Genomic DNA, 20,442 nt, shown 5'->3' on the forward strand with positions numbered 1-20,442 from the left:
GGCTTCAAGGCACAGAAAGACGGCGTCACGCCTCCTGGTTCCTCCTCTACCTCTTTCTTGAGGCCTTAATAATACTTCGGGGGAAACCTTAGCTTCGGGGGAACCAGGCCAAGTAGAAGAGACAGCACTTTGTGCGACCATAATTTTGCCATCACCCGCAGAGCTCCCTTTCCAGGCCCGGGACGACCCAGCTCTCTCTGGTCTCCCTGCTTTTGACCTCCTTGGTGTTTATTCGTTGTTCTACATTTTAGTTGGTGGGAGTGGGGGGATTAGAATTTGTCAGATTAGAACACGGTGCAATGTTTGCTGGAGGAGGGAAATTAAAGTCTCGGGTAAGCAGAGGTTTGGAGACTGCCTGGGAATTTTCTTGCTGCCTGTGTTAGAGAAAAACAAAAGAAAACAAAATAGAAACGCCACCTGCTAAGGGCTTTACCTTTGCCGGATAGTTCTTGGGCCTGGACGTGCAGATCGGGGCCACGGGCAAGGCGATGAGCCAAAAGGAGCTTGACTGCTTTAGAGCAAGAAGGGCAGAGAAAAGAACAGATCTAGAAGGTAAAGGATGGCAAAGGCCAGGTCAGGCTGAGTTGGAGAGAAAGCCCGGGGACTTTTCCAGAGCCAGTGGGAGGAAGAGGGGCAACTGCTGGGTTGTGATGAGTTGCAGTTTGGGGGAAAGGATGCACGGAGAGAACTCGGTTGTGTGTTAAGAATGGGATGGCTTCTCTACATGTTGTCGATTCCACAGGAAAAATCTGAATAGCTTTTCAATTATTTTGAATTGCTGGAGTGGTGTTTCTTCTGAACGCAGCACTGAGCTGAGGCGGACCACAGGGGGGCCTGGATTTATGCAGGTTACCAGCGTGAAGTACATCCCACCCATGGGTGTGGCCCCGCCCCCCCAACGGACAACTTTCACAACATACCCGCAACTTTCTTACGTTATATTTTTGCCTTGTCACTTGCTTAGTGAGTTGTCCTTGCTCGCACTGGGATAAATTTACCCACCCTAAGTAGAGACAAAAGAGAAAAGTCTGATGCTGGGTCTAGTTTCAGAAAAGTAGGCAGATCTGCAAGACCCGGATTTATCTCAGCTTGGAATTCTATCCTGAACATGCAACTTGGGATATCCAGAATCTTCCCACTTTCGGTCTCTATCTTCTTCAAGAAACTGCTAAGGTGCTGGAGGTCAAAGAGAGACTCAGTGGCCTGTGGACTTTGAGGAATGTTCCCATTTTAGCTGTGAGCCTGCAACTACAGTTATTTCTCATACAACGTTGTTTTAAACATCACTGTATGCACAACATACACTTTCACTCTTACACATTCATTTTTTATCAGCATTAATAATTTGCATTTCCACTTTATGTACTCGTTTTGGTCCCTCAACATCCTGAAAATGACTTTTAGGCACACACTCACCTTTTGTCCAAACAAGAGGCAACTCCTCTAGAAAAAAAAAAAAGTAAATATAAAGAATTATACTTCATAATCCAGCAGGATTTATTCCAGGCTTGTAAGGTCTAAGAGGCATTTGGTAATGCATAATGCCCGTTCCTGATAAGAATTCTTAGTTAACTGAGAATATAAGGACACTTCCTTTAACAGGACAAAGAGTATCTCCCATTAGCCAACAAGTCAACTTCAGGTTTAATGTTACCGAAGGACAAGAGAGCTTGTAGCATTTCCATTAAAGTAAAAGAGAAACGGAGAATTCCTGATCTCACCACCGTTGTTCCATTCTTTGTTGTGGTTGTGTTCAACACTGCCCCGTAGGTTCTAGTCACTATGATAAGATGTTAAATAGCAATAAGCGGAAAAACGCATCAACGCTCCCAGATGATTTACTTGTTTGCCTGGAGAAACCAAAAGAATCTAATGAAAAACCAATGGGCCAAATAATCAAATTCATTAAGGTGGGCCCGTTAGAAAACAAACACACAAAACTCACTTATATCATCTTTTCTAGAAATTAGCAATCCAGTTAGAAAATATAGTGGGAAAAGATCGTATTTTTAATAGTAACACGTCTTTTACAAGTTAGCTGCAGTATGGACGAGGCGCTCCACTGCACGTTCATCTGTGACTGCCAGCAACAGAGACAATCACTTTACTGAGTATTTACTATGTTCCAAGGGCTGAGCTGACACCCAACTTCCCCAAGTGTATAATCTAGAGAAAAAAAAATCAGCCCTTCCAACTCACGCTTTCATGATATCCCTGCTTAGGATGCGACTTAAGAAGTCTCTTTCTTAAAGTAAATGTGTTTCAGCTCCTGAAAGTGGGGGGCTAATGCGGGGGGAGGGGGGATGGGCATAGGCTAAGGGAGGCCGTATGCTGGATTGGTTCCCTTTGCCCATCCCCACTCAGCCACTCTCTCTGCTCCTCCTCCCCGGGAGGCTGGTCTTAGTGGGTCACATCATGGGCTCCCTTGCTTCTGGTTGAGCACAGCCAATGAGGAACCCCAGCAGGAGATGGGGGGCAGGAGGAGAGTGAGGCTGGGATGCTTGCTCAGTCTCCTACACGGTTGCTGGGCCAAGGTCTCGCTGTCTTCTCTAAACAGCTCCCCAGTTGGGCCCCCACACTACCCTTCAGCTGGTTTCCTCGAGCCTGCCTCACACTTTTGTAACAGATCCCTTTACTAAACTTTCCTCGCGATGAGCCTGAGTGATGCGGTGATAGGGGAATGGCCCAAGTTTGGGAAGCCCACCTGTGCTCTGAGGTCATCAGGACAACCTTTTCAGATGAGTATCATTAGCCCCCCTTGACACAGGAGAAAAGTGCAGCTGAGGGGGTGCGGGTAACTCAGCCAGCATCGTCCGCCCCTCCCCGCTGTCCAACAGCGGCGGTGACCCGAGCTTGGCCCCGCTGCTCCAACAGTTGGCCACGCCGCCTCTCGCCTAAACCCGAAGCCGCGTCCCCCGGGCGGCTGACCCGTCACCTCCGTGTGGTTCCCCCAAGTAAAATACAATCCTAACTCTGGCCCACTGTGATCTAACCCTGCGGGTTTCTTTTCTTCAGGCCAAATGCTCCAGAAGGCCCTGTTCTGAGGGAGTGGTGGCTTACGCATCCTTGCATGTCAAATCTCTTCAACCGGCTACGTAGTAGCTTGGGGACTCGGGGAAGAAAGGGAGCCTTCTACCGATCTTCAGGCTGCCACGGAATTGCCCCTGCTGTAGCTGGCTGTGTCCCAGCTGAGGTGATAAAAATAAAGCATAAGAAGCCCACACCCACCCAAGACTGGCAGATTCCTGAGTGATTCCAGCGCTTCTGAATGGACAGGAGGCCTCATAAGATTTTAGCCAACTAATAATGACTCATGTTGTTCTTTGGCCTTCTGTGGGTTTTAAAGGTTTTATAAATGACACTACACTTTATAAAACTGTTTTTCTGGGGGAGGACAAGGACTTACATTTTTACTCTTTAGGTCGATGGAGGAGATAAAAAATTTTAAATAATTTGATGAAGCTCATTTAACTTTTTACTGAGGAAAATCTGAGTGATCTCAGTGATTTATTTAGTGTTTCCTTTTTGCTTTCTTTCTGAGAGGACAACTGCTCTTATACACTCCAATATTTGTTTTTTTAAATAGAAATTATCTTTTCAGTATTTAATAGAAGTGAAATAAATTCAAACCCTCAGATGGTCCTTGGAAGGAAGTCTAGCCTTGTGGGTAAGAGCTTGAACTTTAGCATCAGCAGCCCTGAGACTGACTTCCCAGCTGTGCTATCTTAGGCAAGTTTCCTAACCTCTCTGCGTCACAGGTTCCTCCAGTATCAAAGGAGACTAACGGCGGGTTCTTACTTCATAGGGTTAATGGGAGAAGTAAATGAGCTAATTCAGGTAAAACTGTAAACGTGGTGCTTAACACATAGTAAACACTCAGTAATTGCCAATTACTATTATTACTATGTTGAAGCTTCTATGACTAGGCACTGAGGAGGGTCAAAGAGGAAAGAATCTCTGCATGCGAGTGGATTATAATTTTATAGAAAAAATGAGCATCCACAACGATAATACAAGGCAGAACTATGGTCTCATGGAAACACAGAGTGTGACCGCAGTACAGAGGGCGGAGAAACTATTTCCAGCTTTGCATTCTAGGGAAGGATGCATGACCAAGGGACTGACCCGGCAGATGGTGGGGACTGTGAGAGCTAGGCTAAAAGCGGAGGGAATGCCAGGCGGCGCAAACAACGGGGGCAAAGGCCCACGGGAGAGGGGACCGATGTTATGCTCAGGGGACAGTGAATGTTGACGCTCAGCTGGAGCACAACATGCGTTAGGGTTGAGGGGAGACCAAGGCCCTGGCCGAGAGGACAGGGACTGGACGGACAGGGGGAGACAGGGCAGAAGACCGGAGGCAGGTGCGTGAGCATGCGGGTGGGAAAGAAACTGCAGCTCAGAATGCAAGGAGAACTGGAACGGAGTCAAAACCCCGGGGCGTCCTACCCCTGACTTTCTAGTCGCTGGGCCATGAGAACTCTGGCTTCCGTTTCTTCCTTTAGGAAGGGGGGCACCAGAGCAGATCATCGCCAAGATCCTTTCCATATGTACCGCCATGAGATACACACCTTAGGATCAAGGAATTCACCGTCTAGTCAAACTCACAAGGGTTCGTTTTCACTTTCATATTTTCCCTTCTCTCTTTCTTATGCTCTCTGACTGATCTTCCATAGAGCTCAACATATGTCAGGCTGTCAACATACGGCGTATTTTGCAAACAGATAAACAGTGGCACATATGCATCCATATATTCCTGGCATGCAGATGCCCCAGCTTGGCTTCGTCAGCCTCAGCAGAAAGCATTTGGTAAGTCTCTCTCAGAAATTCCAGAATGCACGAGCCGCCCATGGAGCCTCTGACAAGTGGTTAAAAGAAGTCGTTCCATGTCTTCTCTGGTGCAAAAGCCAGAACACTGCCTCCCCGCCCTTTCAATTCAAAGGCATTTAACACCGAAGGCTCTGTCCTCTCTCTCAACTATTTGGGATGTTCCGACCAGGGGTCAAACTGCCCATTAAAGGTTCTTTTGTTTTTCCAGTCGGCAGTGATTCATCATGTCCCTACAAGGACCTGGAAAGGCTGTACTCTGAGACTCTTGGGTCTCTTTTGTCCACTTAAGAATAAAAATAAGTTCGTGTAGCGGAACCCCTGTCCTTCAACACTCGCCATTTGTCCCTGAAATCGGCACCTCTCTGTTCGTGGGCTTTCTCCGCTCCTGCACACAGCAGGCCCAAGGCGCTCCTGTGCTTGCTGTCCTCCAACGTCTCTCAACCAAGGACTGATGAGAAAGGGTGGATAAATGCCCCAGCTCTCTCACTGTCCGGTGGGATATTTCTGAAGCCGTGGATCCCAGAGTTGCCTCTGAGAAACTGGCTTGATAGTGTATCCTCCTTGGCTTCCTCGCTCTTCCTCCCTCGCGCCCACCACCGGTGTTTCCTGGAGTCACTCCATTAACGAAGGGCTTGTGCTTGAACCCTTGGGGTCCCCTCAGAAGAAGATGCTTCTTCTGTGGGGACCCCAGTTAAGGCAATCTGTAATTCAAATTTGGAAAAAAGGTGATCAAGGATAACACAGGATCTCCTCAGCCTCGGACTTTTGACTGGGGCCCAGGAGGCAATCTGCAGTTTAAAATAATGCTCCAAAATGCCAACGAAAAGTTGCAGCAGATACCAGGCTTTTGGAAATACTCTGCCCAAACTCTACCTGGTCACTTGGTCTGGTCAGAAATTGTCCTGGCAGCTGAGCGGGACTGTCCTGCCCCGGCCACGTGAAAGTGGGAGTTGGCAGAGCAAGCGAGAAAGTTAGATTCTGCCAAGTTTTCCACTCCCGTGTGGCTTCTTGCCTCCTCCCCCTTGAGATCAAATTTTGTTCCTTTTCCTTGTAAAGATTAAAATGTACCCAAACAATAAGGTGAAGGAAAACAGCAATCAAAGAAGAAAGTGAACCTGACTGGCTGGTTGTTCTAATACTCACTGGAAGTTCCATTGTGTACTCAATCTGAGTTAACATTTAATTGCTAAAAACTCAGGAGTCAAAGGTCATTTAAAGAAGGTAACCCCAGACAGAAAGTTTAAAAAGTATCTCTATACTATTGCCCTTTAACAAGCTACTGCAAAGTTTTCAGGGAAAGCCCACGGGCAAAATTTGATTTGTTATGAGCTGAATATGGAGAGGAGGAAATCAAGAGAGTTTGAGATGCAAGTGAGGCCCATTACATCTCAAACCTTGACCCAGTCAGTAAGCTCTAGGCCAGTGCTGTCCAACAGAACTTCCTGTGATGATGGAATGTTCTAGAGCTACACCGTCCAATACAGTAGCCACTAGCCACATGTGGCCTTTGAGTACTCGAAATGTGGGTATTGCGTTCAATTTGTATAATGGTTATTTAAATAATTCATTTATTGCATTATTATATATGTTGTACAATAGAGTTTTATCTTGTATTATGATTAGAATAATGGCTATTCCAGTTCCATCTGTTTCCCCCCAGCCCCTTCTCTTTCCTCTCCTCAGTGAAGCCCTGGCTTTGAGCTCATTTTTCTGTCTTTGATCCAAGTGTTTTCCTCAGGATTGGTTTTCTGTTCTTGCCCTCCAGACCTGTTCATTGTCCACCACCTCCCAGACTTTGGGGACTACTGGTGGGCTTGCCCTCATGAGAGAAGAGTAACAGAGTTGTCCATCTCCAGTGTAAGCTCCTCTTTGACCTTGTTCTACTGACTCAACCTGGGGTGCAGAAACACCAGTTGTGTCCTACGTTAGTACCTCTTTCCCTTCATACGTAGGCTTGCTCTGAATCTGTGGAGAGACCCTGACAAATTATGCCCTTGTGGAACAGCGAGGTAGATACTGCCATATGTCTGCACGTACCCCCTTAGCACCCTTCACCACCTTCATACACACCTGTCACTGCCCTCCCCACACCCAGCTGGCCCCTCTATCTCTTTGTTGGAGGACAATCCACAGGCTGCTAGAACCCACTTTGTCCGTGCAAGGACATCCAGAAGTGCGTAGGAATCTATGCTGCAGTGAATCTCGATCCACTGATTATCATGGGGAGGGATGTCTAGAAATACTCCAGTATTTATACTTACACTATCCCCAGGGCAGGACTGAGCCCAAGCCACCCTCTTGGGGACTTGGCTTGATACATCGCCCTCCTTGGTCCTTCCCTCTCCAGTTGCATCTCCTTACTGGTTTTTATGAACCCCCATCTCAGAGTCTACTACCAGGAATCCAACCTAAAACAAGTACTTCTTCAAATGAAAAAAACCAAACCCTAAAATTCACTGAAGTTTTTAATTTTGTTTTGTTTTGTTTGTAATCTCATTTTTAAAAAAAGCTTGTTTGGGGGATGGGGGAAACAGGTGATGGGGATGAAGGAGTGCACCTGTGATGAGCGCCGGGTGAGGTATGGAAGTGCTGAATCACTGCATTGCACACCTGAAACTAATATTACACTGTAGGGTAACTAACTGGAATTAAAATAAAAACTAAAAAAAAAAAAAGCTTGTTTTTAGTGGGGCCAGTAGGTAGAAATGTTTTCCAATGAAATGTTTAAAAAATAGTTTGAGCCTAGCAGAATAGACCAGTGTTATCTTAAACTCTTGAAAAAGTTATCGGTCCAACAGATATGTTTGTAAAGGTCCTCAATCCAAACACTTCAATCAGTAGCTCAGTGTCAGACCCTCGAAATATAAAAGGAAAGAGAGGGACACTTTTAGATTCAACAAATATTTGTTGCAGTTGTAATAACGCCACCTGAAGAGATGACAGTAGCACGATTTTACCCAGTTCCAGAGAAGGAGTCTGTTAATCACACTGCTGCTTTGCCAAACATACTCCGCAACACAGACTTACTAAAGATGAAACTGGGCTCTTCAAAATCTTCTTTAAAAAATTCACCAAAGGGCTATTTTATGACCTCGTTTCTTTATTAAGGCATAACTATGGAACGTCTTGTTTTCAAGTCCCCAGCAGCGGCCGCAACCTGAATGTATCAAATCCAACAGATCACAGCCATCCGGGAGTTCTATTAATAGCAAGGTAATTTTCAAATCCACTGTACCGAGTAGCGTTTTGTGTTTTGGTTAGGCATATAATACATTCCATATCACGTCTGGTGAGTTGTGTTTTGAGGCTGCATTTTTAAAAATAAATCAGGCTTGTTTTAAATTAGGGAAACAATAAATCCATCATTGTTCGGTATTTTGGCTTGGGATATTGTGGTACCATGGCTAATATCTAGGTTTGTGGAGCCTAAATTAAAACACACTTGTCTCTTTTATGTTCTTGTACTGTGTTTCTTGGTGTTTATCAGGAATCACAGAAGTGTAAGAAAATAGCTCTCTGGCAAGGAAGCAAGTTGCAATGATCCCATGAAGCATATTCTCTAATATGGGTTCTGGTCTATTTGGGGGCATCTCAAATGAGGAGGAAGAATTGTACAACATTTTCCCCTGGTTCAAACCATTTATCAAACCTCTGTCTCTCTCTCTCACTTTGTGTGTGTGTGGTTTAAAAATTCTTTCCTACCACAGGGTCATAAAGCTACTGTCCATGGCAGTTAATTTTATTTGTCAACTGGGCTCGGCTATTGTGCTCAGTTGTTTGACCAAACATCAGTCTAGATGATGCTGTGAAGGTATTTTATAGGTGTGATTAGCATTTACATCAGTAGACTTGGAGAAAGCAGATTACTGTCCAGAGTGTATGTGGGCCTCACCCAGTCAGTTGAAGGCCTTGTGAGAAAAGTCTGAGGTCCCCAGAAGAGGAAGGAATTCTGCCTCCAGACTTCCTTCGGACTCAAGACATCAACTTCTTGGGATGCCTGGGTGGCTCAATTGGTGAAGCGTCTGCCTTGGGCTCAGGTCATGATCTCAGGGTCCTGGGATCGAGTCCCGCGTCGGGCTCCCTGCTCAGCGGGGAGCCTGCTTCCCCCTCTGCCTGCCGCTCCCCCTGCTTGTGCTCTCTCTCTAATAAATAAATAAAATCTTAAAAAAAAAAAAGACATCAACTTCTTGCTGGAATTTCCAGCCTGTCAGCCTGCCCTGCAGATTTAGGACTTTCTAGCACCTGCAGTCAGATGAGGAAATTCCTTAAATCTCTCTCACCCTCCCTCCCTCCCTCCCTCCCTCTCTCCATGTATATATATATATAATATATATATATTCTGTTTCTGTTTCTTTAGAAAACTCTAAAACAGATATCAGATATTCTCCTACATGTTCTTCTATAAGTTAAGCTTGGGATCTCACAATTAAAAACCCATCTGGAATTGATTTCGTAGATATATTCTTAATTTATTATTTCTTCAATTTCACGTGCTTTGAGAAAAAGAGTTAAATGTGTCTATTTACCCGTCTTCTTGGACTGTAAGTTTGTGTATCTCTTTAAAAGCATAAACATCTAGGGGCGCCTGGGTGGCTCAGTCCTTAAGCGTCTGCCTTCGGCTCAGGTCATGATCTCAGGGTCCTGGGATCGAGCCCCGCATCGGGCTCCCCGCTCAATGGGAAGCCACTCCCCCTGCTTGTGTTCCCTCTCTCACTGTGTCTCTCTGTCAAATAAATAAAATCTTTAAAAAAATAAAAAATTAAAGCATACACATCTAGCTCTCGCTGCAGAAATCCTGATTCAACAGGTCTGAGTTGGGGCCTAAGCACATACATTTTGTTAACACAGGCAATTCTGAAGTTCTATATAGAAGAAAATAAAAATGAATATTTTTATATCTTCCTCATAGGGAACATCTGAGAATGCTGTTAGAGACAAAATCCATTAAGAAAACAGCTTGCGATATTTGACCATATCAAATATTTTTAAATGGTATAAAATTATCAGTTCTAAGATGAATAAATTCTAAGGCTCTAATGTATAACATGGTGACTATAGTTGATAATACTGCATTATATAATTAAAATTTGCTTAGAGTAGAACTTAAGTGTTCTCACCAAAAAAAGAAAAAAAAAGGTAAATATGTGGGGTGATGGGTGTGTTAATTTACTCGATGGGGTGAATCTTTCCACAATGCACATAGGTATCAAATCATCCTGGTGTGCACTTTAGATACATGACAATTTTATTTGTCAATTAAACCTCAAACTGAAAAAAAATTCATACAGAAAAGTACATCTGTAAGATTTTTAAACTCTGATACAGCAAGCAATGCCATAAGGAAAGTTAAAAGTAGGACAAAGTAGGAAAAATGTACAAGATGTATTAAAACAATGAATATCCATATGTAAAAAGCTCCTATAAGTAAATACTGCAGTAGCAAGAGAATAGGCCAGAATGATTAAGAACCTCAGTCACAGGATCTAGCTGTCTGGATTTGATTGTTGGCCCCAGCACTCACAAACAAGATCCTGGTGGGCACATTACCGAATCTCTGCCTCTATTTTCACATTTCTAAAATGGGAATCATAATAACTCTACATGGTCATGGTGAATATTAAAACAGGCAATGCCTATTAAGGGCTTAGTGTAGTGACACACCGTAAGGTATCAATAAATATTAGCTTTTTAATGAAAAGGATAATGCCACCCCAAAATGGGCAGAGGACATAAATGGGCAATTCATCAAAAGCAACAATAACAACCCAATACACGTGGTGGTGAAACATAAAAAATTGCCCTCACTTATGGTTAGAAAAATACAAAGTAAAAGATGATATTATTTTTGTTGTTATGGATCAGATTGGCAAAGATTAAAAAAATAGATACTGCCTCCGGTTGGGGAGGGTGATGGAAAACAGATTGCACACATTTCTCGGTGGCTGAGATTTAGTACCCTTGTACAGGGAAATAAGATATCCCACCACCACCACCTTTGAGAACCACTCACTGTCCTGGCTTCTGGCCCTCTCTCCTGTCACCTGGACCTCTGAATCCAGCAATGGAAGGGTTACCTTGGGGACTCTGCTCTATGCTGAGGTCAGTATCCATTCTGTTGCTGAGTATTTTGGAGTATCATCTCCAGGTAGGATCTTTCTGTAGAGTATTCTTGCAATATGTCAGAGGTTGAAACACGTACACCAAGGAACTAATTAGAAAAATGCATAAAAGTCTACATATTCAGAAGTTTATTGCAAAATTGGGAACACCCTATAAGTCCTACGAGACACTTTGTTTAAATTTGTCATGGTAAATCCATACAATGTAATACTATGCACATCTTAAAATGAAGACATTAAAATGCCCCAGGATGTAATTAAGGGAAAAAAACACGAGGTACAAATCACCATGTTTAATATCATCACTTAAAAAAATATATAGAAATCATAAAAAAATATGATCACTTTGGTTGTATATTTTTTCATGTAAAAAATATGTATGTATATGTATACATACATACACACATACACATATGTATTTTTTCTATATATGTAATTTTTAAAAAGATTTATTTATTTATTTGAGAGAGAGTGTGTGTGGGGAGTGGGGGGAGGGGCTGAGGGAGAGGGAGAGAGAGAGAATCCCAAGCAGACTCCCCACTGAGCGCGGAGCCCATGTGGGGCTCGATCCCACAACTCTGAGATCATGGCCTGAGCCGAAATCAAGAGCCGGACGCTCAACCGACTGAGCCACCCAGGCGCCCCTACATAGACATAATTTTTAACAGTATTTATCTGAGTTGAATGGCAAAAAATCAGCAGAAATTATTCCTATCTCTATCTCTGTACCCTTGCACTGTGACTTTGGCTCTCCTCAGATCAAAAGGTGAAATCTATCTCTTGACCACTTAAATCTGTGCTTAGCCATGTCACGGGTTTGGCCCATGGGACATCCGCAGATGTGGTCCCAGCAGAGGCGAGAAAAATGCTTGGACTTTGCTGCTTTGCCTGGTGTTGCTGCACTTGGAACCCTGAGACCACCATGTGAAGAGCTGATGAGCCTGTTCTCCAGCAAGCAAACAGCCTGCTGGAAAAGTCATGTGGAGGAAAACTGAGGTGTCCTGGTCAATACCCTGCCAACTGCTAGCTGTGAAAAAGGTCATGCTCAGCCACCCAGCCTCAGCCAAGCATCCAGAAGACTGCAGAGATACACTGAACCTAACCTGCCAACCACAGAATGAAGTCATGATCATTGCTTCCAGCCACTAAGTTCTGGATTGTTCGATATGTTACCTCAGGCCAGTAAAATTTGGATACTTAAAAGTTGAAAAGCAATTTTGTATAACTCTGCATTTTCTAAACATTCACAAAGAACATGCATTACTTTTTTTAAATTTAAATTCAATTAGCCAACATATAGTACATCACTGGTTTCAGATGAACATGCATTACTTTTTTTAAAAAAGATTTTTTATTTATTTTTATTTGAGAGAGAGAGAATGAGAGAGAGCACGAGAGGAAAGAGGGTCAGAGGGAGAAGCAGATTCCCCGACGAGCAGGGAGCCTGATGCGGGACTCGATCCCGGGACTCCAGGATCATGACCCGAGCCGAAGGCAGTCGCCCAACCAGCTGAGCCACCCAGGCGCCCCTGAACGTGCATTACTTTTTAAATCAGAAAAAAATTGCTTTTTCTCTTAAAAATTTTCTTAAGTAATTTACATTTCTTAAATTACTTTAAAAAATTTTAATTAAGAAAACTGAAAACCTCTACCAGATTTAAGCTGTTTGGCAGAATAATAATATTAATAACTAACAACTAAATAGCACTTACTATGTACCAGACACTGTGTTTTTACAGATATTATCTTAATCTCCACAATAATTCAATTGCAAGGAATACTGTCATCATTCCCTTTTCCCAGTTGAGGAAATGAAGGCTGACAAAGGTCTAATGACTCGTCCAAGGTCACACAGCTTGTAAAATGGCAGCTCTGTGTTTGATCCCAAGCAGTCTGTTTCCCGAGTCTGTGCCTTTAACTGACCTAAGACAGAGACAAAACTATACATAAATGTAAACGGTCATTTCTCAAGGATTTGGTATCTGAAAGTTATAGCTGTGAGATATCCAGGATGCTCTCTGGTCTCTCTTGGGTTCCCTAACTTCACATGACTTCATCAAATAAATTGGTTTCGGGGTGGATATGGTGAAGAGGATGTGCTGGAAATCAAATTGTTCCATTTTGCTGCTGGTTATCAACTCTTACAGGGATCTGTTGAGGGCGATGGAGGGTGTTAAACTTCTAACTAAAAGCAGGTTTGTCAATTGACAAAGTTCTTTTAATTTATGCTTTCCCTCTCCACCAAGGCTGCCAACTAGAGAGAGCTATTTATGAGGTTGTTTATCCCATGTTCTATTGTGCAAGAGGCATTTTTATGCCACACTTCCAGCACAGTTCTGCCCACACTACAAACAGTGAGCCCTCAGCAAAAGTGTACACGATGATGATGATGATGATGATGATGATGATGATGCTGCTAAGACATATCCAGCAAGTTCTCAACAGGGGGTGGTGTGGCTGAGTACTTAAGAGCAGAACTTTAGAAACAGACCTGGGTTCAAATCGTGATGCCATCATTTACAAGTCACTGGTCCTTGGGCAAGTTAATTTCTTGGTGCCTCTGTTTTTTTTCCCATGTCAAACAGAGATAAGAGGGTGGCTCTAAGGATTAAGTGATATGATTATTGTCAAGAACTTGGCCAGAGCTGCTACTCTCTATCATCATCATCATCATCATCATCATCATCATCATCATCTCAACTTAAAAAGTTTAGAAAAAACTATGACTTGATCAAACTCCATATAATCTGTAGACTTCAATGTCATCCAAAGCAAAACGTAGGACATCTTAACTCTGGATGACAAAACTGAGAGCCTAAAATTCTTACTGACAATCCTTTCTTGTGGTCTTGATAGTATAAAATTAGCACAAGATGGTGGCCTTAAGTGGTCAAATGGAATCAAGATTGGTATTCCCATCCGGAGTCACCTGATGATCCTTGCCATCTGCTGAGAGAAATTACCCCCAAATACTGTTAGGACTTGAAGATGTGAGACCCTTTCCAACTCAGCATGGTCATAGCCATAGACTGTCCATGCCCGAAAACAACAGAAAGCAGGCCTGGGACTGTTCTGACTTTTCAAGACTGCCTCCCACAGCCAGTATTACCCAACATGACAGGCTTTTGCTCTTCCAACAGACAGAGTTAATATGTCCAGTCTTGGATAATAATTGGAAGTCTGCAACAGTTAAACTGTAACCATGACAGAGTCATGTTGAAAAAAAACAAGGAACAGATTTTGTCAAATAAAAACAAATGGAATTAAAGGAAAGGTCATAGTTTTTGTATTTCTGTAACAAATGCAATCTAATGACAATCCATATCTGCTAGAATTCCTGGTTTGGTTTTTTTTTTTTAGGTTATAATTAAATTTCTCCTTGAATAATCATCTTGCACACTTTCCCTAGGGGAAACTATTTACATTTCATCATATCTTTGAAAATATAATAGATCTCTATTTTAATCAGCCTTTCATATTTGGATCATTCCTTGAAAAGACTGATGAACAGGTTTGTTTTTAAAAATATAATTCAGCAGTGAATTTGACTGGTATCAGAGGGGCCATAAATCAGCGAAGTTTTAGAGATAGTTTGGCAGATTCAGAAATGGCCGCGATTTATTCAGTCTCCCTATATCCATACCCTTGTGTAGTCGCCTTCTACACTGACTCTAGATTTGGCCATGTGATCTGTTTGACCAGTAGGATAATAACAAATGTGATACAAGCAAAGATCTGAAAAGCATTTGCACATTGGGGCTATCCCTCTCCTGCTATTCTTGTTTTTGTTTTTTTAAAGGTTTATTTATTTATTTGAGAGAGAGAGCTCAGCTCCCTGCTGCGCGGGGAGCTGAACACGGGGCTCAACCCCAGGACCGAGATCATGACCTGAGCTGAAATCAAGAGTCTGACGCTTAAGACTGAGCCACGCAGGCGCCCCTCCTGCTATTCTTAGGACTCTCATTAGAGCTGCCACCTGAACAAGCCCATCCAGGGCTGCGTGATGGATGATGAGAGAAATCCATGTCTGGAACTAAAATGGCTGCCTCCGATATCCTAGCTAACTGCCGGCCAATGTCCTAGCTGGCCCAGCAGTGGCCTGTGGACACATGAGTGACACCCAGTTAAGACCAGCAGAAGACTCCTCCATCTGAGCCCAGCCCAAATCTCCAGAGCACAGAATTGTGGTTGTTTTAAACCACTTTTGGGGGTAGTTATACAATGAAAGCTAACTGACCCTGGGCCCCAGTGAGAGCAGAGTTATAGCACCAGCATTAGGGCAGATGTGGGGTCCCATCAGAATGACTTTGCTTATAAATTGAGAGAGGCCTAAAACAAGAAGTAAGCAAATATGGGTTGCTCCATCCATGCATAAACAATGATCAACTGGAACAAACGTGGCAGAAAGCATGCGTATGGGTGTGGGCTGGCACCTCACGACTCATTATTCGGGATCAACTGAGTAAACTCCTGAAATTATGAAAATTTTAAGAATCGTGAGGGCCTCCAGGGCAGCACAACTTAAAACTTAATTTGCTTGCTACTTTGCATTTTAAGCTTTGCATAAAGCTCGTTGAAGCCCTTGGCTGGACCAGATCAGCAGGCTCGTAAAACTGGGACTTGCTGTGTGTTTTTTTTCCATCACTTTCTCTAAGTAGTTTTCTCTGTAAAATGTCCCTTAGGAAAAGGGCTCCATGGTCATACAATTCAGTGCATACTCTTGCTTCCTCTTGGAATGTCACAATGTACCTTGGCATATTAAAGACCTGTTCATCCTTATTTATGCCAGTGTTGCAATGTGTTCGACCATGGAATCCTTTCTGTAAGTAACATTAAAATCTCATTAACCAATGTTTCTCAGAGCATACCTGGAGAAAGCTTTTTTTTTTTAAGCTTTCTTAAAATTAAATGCAACATACAAATGGAAAGGTACATGAAGTGCAAACATGTAGCATAATGAATTATTGTAGACCAAACACTCCTGTAACTACCAGCCAGGTCAAGAAATAGAAAGAACATAGCCAACCTCTCCACTAGACTCCTGTGTCCTCCTGGCCCATTACAAATTCCTCTCTTCATTTCCCTGACTTTATGGGAATGACTTCCTTGCAGTGTTTTATTGCTTTGCCACCTATGTATGCATACCTAAATTATACACTTGTTTTGTCTGTTTTTGAGAGCTACATAAATGGAATTATACAGTATGTATTGGAGGGGCATAGGGTAGAAGTATCTTCAGCATCAACAGATAATGTCAAACTCTTTCCCAAATTGAGGGCACCAATTGAGACTCCTCCCAACGGTGTATGAGAGTTCCAGTTGCTCTATACATCCTAGATCATACTTGGTAATGTCAGATGTTTTAATTTTTGCCAGTCTATTCGATGTATAGTGGAGATTTTAATTTGCATTTCTCTGATTAGTAATGAGCACATTTTATTATGTTTATTGGTCATTTGGATATCCTCTTCTGGGCAGCTTATGTCCAAGCCTTTTGCTCATTTCTCTACTGAGTTTCTATTTCTTTCTCAATTTGTAGGAGTTTTTTTAGTCTCTTCTGGATAAAAGTGCTTTGTTGGGTATAGGAGTTGCGAGTATCTTCTCTTGCTCCTCCTTAGAGGGGTCTTTTGTTGAACAAAATCTCTTCATATAAATGCCATCAGCTGTATCACTTGTTTTCCTTTCATGCTTAGTGCACGGTGCGTCTCCTTTAATCACACCAGTCTCCATGTCCAGCAGAGTTCTGGGGAGCTAGACTTTGAATGGTCAAGCCTTTTCTTTAGTCTCTGGTCCTGCTGAAAGCCTCAAACTGCAAGCCCAAAGAAAGGAAGGGAGTGGGTGGGAAGAGGAAAGGGCAGAAGGCCAGGGGAGGAACACTAGGGATCGGTGGGAAGGCGACAGGGGCCCTGCGGGTAGCCAGAGGCTAGGACTGAAAGTGGATTAAAGGTCACATTCAGCATCCAGCTCCTCACACGTGTAAAGGAAGTTGGCAGTATCATCAGGGTGACTCTCTCCCTGGGAAAGGTAGTTTCAAGGTCAAGGAAACACTAGGAGAGAGCACGGGGGCCCAGGCCGGGGTGGCTGGCAGTATGCTTCCCGACTCAACTGAGCAGGCCGTGACAACTGCTGGCATTTGGCAATCCATCACGGAGTGTGTCAGACAGACCCGTCTGGTCACAGTGCAGTCACCCTGACCCTGGAGGTCAGCCAACTCTCCGCTCATCCTTGCATCGTGGGAGCTCTTCTCACAGGTGCCCATCCATGTGCCTCGACCCTGGGCTGGAGGGACTCCCTCCAGAGCCCTATACCATTCAAGGACGGCGTGCCATTCCTTGTGGTCCATCCCACATGGGCCAAGCTGAAGCTGCCCCCGTTGGCAAAGCAACAGTCTTATTTTCCTCTAATGCTTGGCCACCCTGCATTCAGTGACAACGAATCCACTCTCCAGAGGTCAAAGGCTGTGGAGCAGGTTTGGATGCATCTACTGAGACGACTCATGAACTCGCCATTCCAAGCATTTTAATTGGCTGCAGGATGGGGTGTCAGGGTGCCAAAATCAATAAGATGCGCCAGATGTCTTGGGTAGAGATCAAAATTGCAAGCCCAGTGAAAGGACCTACCAACGGGCAGCCTACCACCCCTGGGCCTGCCGCCAGCACTAGCCTTGTTCAGCACCTAAGTGCCAGGCTCCCCTCGGAGATGCGTAGCATGGCAAGGGACTAAAACAATGCAGATTCATCTATGAGCTCTTTTGGCTGCTCACCCCTCTTGATCCATCTGGGTAGTTTCTGAACAGTCAGCAATTTCGGTTTTTAAATAGTCCGTAAATTTTCAGTTTCTTTACACTTCACCATAAACTTGTGATTTTTAAATTGTTTTAATTCCTTTCTCCATTCAGCTGTTAGAGCTCAGTTCCATATTTAGTTTTATATGCTTCTCTGGGTTTTGTTTTATTTGGAGGTTTTTTTTGCACTGAATATTTTTGTTTGTTTGCCATAGTAGAATGCAAGAGTAGCATGTTAATACAATCCAGTTTAATCTATAATGTCAGATTTTTTTAAATAAATAGCTAAAAAGGGGACTGGAAAAAAAATTGTAACCAGATAAGGTTTTCCTCATAGTTATCTTTACCATTGCTTCGTAATCAGAGAAAGCTCTCGAATCTTGATATATTCTCGCTCTGGGTATCTGTTTGTTTTATTGTCCCGTGACAAAAGCTACAAGGACAGGAACATTTTGTTGTACTGGTAGAGGCTGGGAACGACCTACTGGAAGTCAAAGAACTCACATTTACTGGTCAGCCACTGCGTGCCAGGCGCCGCGCCGCGCTGTTGGACCTAGGTTACGGAGTTAATTCTCTTAACAGTTCTGGAGGGCGATACCATTATCCCTCTTTTGTAAGTGGGGAAACTGAGGTTCACTGAGGCAAGGTAACTTGAGCAAGGTCACACAAGTCAGTCAGCCAGTCAATGGCAAAGGCGGTATCGGAACCCAGGGTTCATGGCTTTTCCACTGCAACATGCTGCCACCCGGTAAGAGCAGGGGACTCGGCAAAGCTGCTCTGTGGAAGGGAATGATGAAGTGTTGCCTTTGCTTCATGATAATTGGTAGGGAAAAAAATCTTTACATTCACTTTCTGTTTTGCTGTGGGTTACCCTAGAAGCAGAACCTAAGAGAAGGATTTTCGAGAACTCGTCATTTCTTCAGCTGGTGATTCGAGAGAACAGCAGTGGGGGAAGTGGGACTGGAAGGGGAGGCAGCCAGTGAAGGGGACGTTATGGACCCCTGGGGGGTCACCAGAGCTCAGTTCTGCGGGGGAACTCCCAGAGCCCATGGTTGCCGCCGACCCGACCCGAGGGTTACCCTACCCCAGAGTTGCTCCGATGGAGGGGAGAGGCAGCTGGGTATTCAGCCACCGACTGGCAGCCATCGTTAGAGGAGGATGGCCGTGGGGGCATAAGCCCTCCAGTACTTCGGCTTGCCCTGAGGGCGGGCCCAGATGCTCCTAGGGCTAGAAAAATTCCTGCCGGCGCTGGCCGAGCTCTGCAGGTGTTTGCAGCAAAGAGCCTTTGGCACAGAGGTGGATACCAAGGGGATGTGGCAGAAAACCAATACTCTTTGCTACACCCTCTACTAATAAAGCCAACAAAAAATAGAAATCAACATGAGCTCTGCTAAAAGCCAGAAGGCTAGGGAAGGGCTTAACATCCCTCCAAAGGGCTATGCAATGTAATATTCCTGAGACGTTCGCCCTGGCACCTCCAAATCTAATTTGCCACACTAAGGAAGTGGCACCCACACACACACATACTAGAGTTTAATAATTTAGCTATTATTGAGAGCGATCCTATTAACAGTCCATTCATTTTCTCCACGGCAGTTCAGTCATTGAAATTCACCCACTGTGTCTTGTGACTATTAGTGATACTCTGGGTAGTATTGTTTATGAGTGGGTACAAAAAAAGATTTGACAAAGATTTCATGTGCAACCTGATACGAAAGACAAGATTTCCAAATCTGCCGGGCGGGGGGAGCGGAGCGGCGGGGGGGGGAATGGGCTGGGCTGGGTTTAGTCTCAGACCTCTTATAGCTGGAGTCCGTGCCCCCCCCGCCCCCCTTCCCAGTCACCGTCTGGGGGGAGGGGTGGAGAGTGGTGATGGTATTTAGAGATTTTAAATACCCGCTAAATAAAGGGGCTTTTTAATGCAAATTAACCCACTTAATCCCTTTCAGAGACTAGCACTTTCACAACAGCTTTTCAAATAGAAGAAAAATGTTATAATGGGGAGGAGGGTTGACTACTAAGGAAGCAACAACTGAAGTTAACTCCTCGAATAGAAGGCTGTGATGCTGGCCAGATTTGGAGAGCAAACATTCAAAAGGAAAACTGCAAAATTGAAATAATTTTCAGCTTCAGGTCCTCGTTCCATGTACAACTAGTGCTCTGCCTTGTACAAAGGGGCTGCAATTTAATTCATCTACTCTGGTACAAGTAGTTCTACACTCAGGAAGAAAAGTAAAAATAGGCTAAGTAGTTATCGGAACAGTCGCTCCAGTGGAGGATGTTGGTATTTGGGGAGACTGTAGGGGCGGGGGGTGGCGGCCAGGGGCTGTATGGGAAATCTCTGTACCTTTATATTCAATTTTGCTGTGAACCTCAAAGTGCTCTAAAAATAAAGTCTCAAGTTAAAAAATATATATTTTATAATGCTGTCTAATTTTTTAAACCTTTGCATAAAAGTTGTGAGGAGATAGGACAAACGTAGTATCTTCATATTACAGACAAGAAAAGCATCGAGTAGTTCAAGTTCAACTAACAAGTGGAAGAGCCTTCTGATTTTAGGTTCAGGATGTCTTTTGTGGCATGGAGTCCTAGGGAAGCTGAGGAAGAAAGCAAAGAGAAATTTTCCTGTTTTGCATGTTTTGTCCCTGAGAGAAACAGGAGTGGACCCCACTTAATTCTGGCCAACAAAGTATGTCCCAGTAGGAGGGTGTG

The 20,442-nt window shown here is 43.9% G+C and overlaps 1 pseudogene; it reads left to right on the forward strand.

Moving 5' to 3' along the window:
- The first annotated feature begins 299 nt into the window (after positions 1 to 299).
- On the forward strand, positions 300 to 17,669 carry LOC114200455 (poly(rC)-binding protein 2-like; annotated as a pseudogene).
- The last annotated feature ends 2,773 nt before the right edge of the window (positions 17,670 to 20,442 follow it).

The sequence above is a fragment of the Eumetopias jubatus genome, unplaced genomic scaffold, assembly GCF_037043125.1.
Source record: "Eumetopias jubatus isolate StellerSeaLion01/CBP00866 unplaced genomic scaffold, mEumJub1_p1.0 scaffold_11, whole genome shotgun sequence".
Taxonomy (NCBI): domain Eukaryota; kingdom Metazoa; phylum Chordata; class Mammalia; order Carnivora; family Otariidae; genus Eumetopias; species Eumetopias jubatus.